General features: G+C 35.9%; 1 long non-coding RNA gene across 3 annotated transcripts; it reads left to right on the top strand.

Annotated features, from left to right (window-relative positions):
- The first annotated feature begins 1,272 nt into the window (after positions 1-1,272).
- LOC149388871 (uncharacterized) lies at positions 1,273-3,202 on the top strand. 3 transcript variants are annotated; one of them, XR_016300518.1, is made up of 4 exons: positions 1,273-1,759; positions 1,866-2,010; positions 2,177-2,395; positions 2,827-3,202. It is a non-coding gene; the product is annotated as an uncharacterized LOC149388871 (long non-coding RNA). The 3 variants fall into 3 exon arrangements; XR_016300517.1 differs by having other exon boundaries at positions 1,273-2,010; XR_016300519.1 differs by having other exon boundaries at positions 1,273-2,102.
- Positions 3,203-4,081: the final 879 nt, after the last annotated feature.

The raw sequence follows: 4,081 nt of genomic DNA, 5'->3' as shown, positions 1-4,081 counted from the left end.
TGTAATGTATTAACAAAAAACTAAATTTAATTGTTTATTATTTGAATTTTGATATCTACGGGATTAAAATATAATTGGTAAAATTTGTTGAATTCAAGCAGGTATGCCAAGTAATTTCTTTCAATATATTTTGGGGCTGAACTGCTCTGGTCCATACACAAATCGGCCCAACTCGGGTCTAGCCCGTAAGAAGATCAGTCAGTTTTGGGCTGAGCTCGATAACCTTCTTATCATTAGTCCATAGACCTCTCTAGTCAATCATTCTTTTTTCCAAACGTGAACCGAGAGCTATCATTTGAGCGTGAGGGTTTTATTTTCTTTGCTTTTGTTATATGGGACATGTATATAACATATGTATATATACATATGTCATTTATAGATCTCTGTGTCACTGTTCTTCTTTCTTGAGCATACGTTCGAACTGTTCCCAATTTAACGTTTGACTATTACAAACAAACAAACAAAAAAACCTATTATTGTTATTTTTGAAACTCGTGGTTTGTGTCGCTTTGCACTAGTAGAAAAATGACTTTTAATGGCGCCTCTTTAATGGCGTTAGTGAAAAAAAACGCCATTAAAAGTAATTATTGTATTTTCGAGATTGTGTTTAAAGCAAAAGACGAATTAGAGAGCGCCACGTCACTTTCGGAAGAGGTACAACAAAAAAATATTCATGGCGTTTAAATTTGAAACGCCATTAAAAAATATAAACCAACTATTGAATGCCATGTGGTTAAAATTATATATGATGACATTTAAAATAAAAACGCCATTAAAAATGTTAAAATTTCGCTGTTGACATGTGGGAATTGAATATATAATAGCGTTCCTTTTTCAAACGTCAATAAAAGATTTATACCAAGCCACGCGGCAGCCACACGGCGTTTTGTGGTTGGGTTAGAGTTCTAATGGCGTGCAGAATTTGAACGCAATTAAAGATATGTTTAATTTATTTTTACAGAACGCACTCCATTAAAAAAAAAATCGCACTCTATCATATTCTGAAACACATGCCCAGACCAAGCGACTCCGACTCTCTGCTGCACATCGCCACCGGGTCTTGACGCTGCTTCTCGTCGCGTTGAGGATTTCTTCGAGGCGTTCGTCCCGACGCGATGCGAGTTCCGGTTGGAGCCGATCGAGAGTGGTGCCCATCGCGTGTTAAAGTCCGACGAGTCGATGCGTGGCGCTCGCGAGGTCTTGACGCCGGTAGCATGAGACGAGTGCGGCGAGCACAGATCTGACTCGCGATGGTGCTGCGAACAGTGATTTGTTGAAAACATTTTGGACTTAAAATAGATATTGTTATCAGTATTCGGGATTTATTAAGGAACTAGCCAAGGATCAGTACTGATGAGTTTTTTCGTGCTGCTGATTGTATAATTTCTTTTTAACTAAACGTCACGAGTTAGGATCATTGCTAATGATTCTTTTTTTCTTATCCTGCTATTCATGTACATTGTTGGGTACTAAAAAAACCAAAGGCTGAATATTTTCAATATATCTTCTCTAGGGTTCCTCTTCTATCTTGTGTTACAATTTGTGGCTGTTGATTGTATAGTTTTGTTTTTTTTTTTTTTTTTTGTCCTTGTGATCGCGTAATTTCTTGTAACTAAATGTCACGAGTGTGATCATTGCTTAAGACAAGAAGAATTTTCTTTCTTTCTAAGATATATTGACAAAGAGATGCAGTGGTGAATAGCCGATGTCGACTTCTACAATGCTTTCGACAAACATGTTTCTTCCACTGCGACTCTCAGTTGAGTATATATGGCATATGTCTGTTCATCATAGGGTATATCATATTTTCTACTGTTTGATTTTTTTTTTCCTTTTCATTTTGGGTTATATTGACATGGAGCTAGGAACAATTGAGAGAAGCAGAGGAGAAATTATGTACATCCCGGGTATGGGAGACAGTGGCATTAATTTTGCAGTTTCACTAACACGAGACTTTCGTTCTCATCGTCCACGAGGTTAAGGTCACCATTCCCGTGCCTCCGAATGCAGGTGCAAATAATAGGCGTAATATACATATATCACAACAACATGAAATGATCAGAACTTGTTATTTTCCAGCCAATGTAATCAAGTATTAATAGGTATACTCCTACTAAAATTGTCTTTCCCACTTTCCTGAACTCGGCTCCATTGACACTGTTTTTCTTTGATCTAGGGTTTCGACGAAAATCCTCTTCAACTCCACCGTCGATCAACACAGCGGCTCCGGCGAGGACGCCTGAAGAACGATGCTCGGGTGGAGAGGAGAGAATAGGGAGGAGGGTGGTTGTTGTCCACAACGCCCAATTACAATGGTGGTAGCGGTATCAACACAATTGCCTCATCTATGTCATGTACAAGGGTGGGAACGTCTTCCATTGCAACAGCAAAACAGGTTTTGTGTTCTACTTCTTGTTTCTAGGCTGTACCTTTTTTCTTTCTTTTTTAAATATAATACCCAGGTTTGACTTTTTCCCATTTGAATGAGCCGAAGCAAATCTGATGTGATTGCTGTGTATGAAACATAAATCAAAGGTCTGCATGTAAAGCTATATTTTTTTAAACGTAGGCATAACACAGATAAGAAAATATCATGAATGGTAACAGGGATGATAGAAAATTGTTCTTCATTTTCATTGATTCTAATTCATGCTTACCCCCAATTCATTACATCAGTCTTATATATGTCATGCTTACCCCCAATTCATTACATCAGTCTTATATATGTCATGCTTACCCCCAATTCATTACATCAGTCTTATATATGATTCCTGTTTCTATTATTACCATATTGACACACTTCTTATTGTGATTTTGTCTGTATAGGGTTTGACGGAGTTGAGATTCACAGGGCACACGGCTATCTTATCGATCAGTTCATGAAAGACCAAATCAACGACCGCACCGACGATATTTCGTCCTTATTAAATTCTCGAGTTTTCAAAATTGCATCAAACTTGTAAGTATTATTATCTAAGTATTTATAAGAGAAACAATGAAGGATATGTGAGCTATAGTTAAAACTTTTGAATGTGATGATGGTGTGAGTCATAGAACTTTTGTAGACTTTCATAGTTAGAAATGTGTTTTTTCTAGCTTAGACACTTTGAAGAATTATGGTATTATGGATAACAAAACTATAATGGTTTTTATTTTTATTTTTGGCGTTGAAAACTATATTTTGCTGGTATGTATTACAATGGATTATTACTGTTTTTATGTTTTTTAGGTGCAGGTCGGTTAAATTTTTTTGGGTACATATTCTTAAATTAAAAAAAAATTATTTGATGGCATTTCATTGAAAAACGCCATCAAAGTGTAGCTGACATTGGAAGAATGTTTAATGGCGTTTAAAAAATGAAGGCCATTAAATGTCCCAGTGTTCACGTGGCTGCTGACATGGCAGCACTTTTAATGGCGTTTAAAAAATGAAGGCCATTAAATGTCCTAGTCCACGTCGTCCCATTTAATGGCGTTTTTTCATTTAAGCGCCATCGTAGACTTTTAATGACGCCTCTTTTAATGGCGCTTATAAAGTGCCATTAAATATATTTAATGGCGCATTTTGAACGCCATTAAAGACCTTTTTTCTACTAGTGTTGGTTAGCTTGTCATAAATTAAATGTTAGACATTAATAATTGTAAAAATTATATCTCTTTTATCAAAATGTTGAAACGAATTCTCATCTTAACCTTACTACACAATACAATTTCATCATAATTTTCCGGTTATGTATTTACATTTCAGTACGGTATAATGTCAAGACTTCATTAGCTCACATAAAGTAATTATTTTCAATATTCACAAATTTTCTGTAATCCCCAGGACTGATCTGTCTCGCCTCTAACAATTAGTATTAGTACTACATCTACTAGGGAAAGAAATAAAATATGTGTACGCTGAATTAAAAGTTGTAATTAGACATGAAAGACGATGATATGCAAAAGTGAATGCCAGTATGTTTTTCTCGTATTTTTCCTTCATCTACTTTTAATTCTTGGCCGTGTTCAAACCTCCCAATTTTGCCACAACACAAAAATAGGTTCTGTTTTACCTTTTCATGGGTCAAGACCAAGTGAT

The sequence above is a fragment of the Urtica dioica genome, chromosome 8 (assembly GCF_054948205.1).
Source record: "Urtica dioica subsp. dioica isolate 48M chromosome 8, U.dioica_male_clone48M_v1_H2, whole genome shotgun sequence".
In the NCBI taxonomy this organism is placed as follows: Eukaryota; Viridiplantae; Streptophyta; class Magnoliopsida; order Rosales; family Urticaceae; genus Urtica; species Urtica dioica.
Note: the sequence above shows the minus strand (reverse complement) of the source record. Positions and strands in the feature narration are given on the sequence as shown.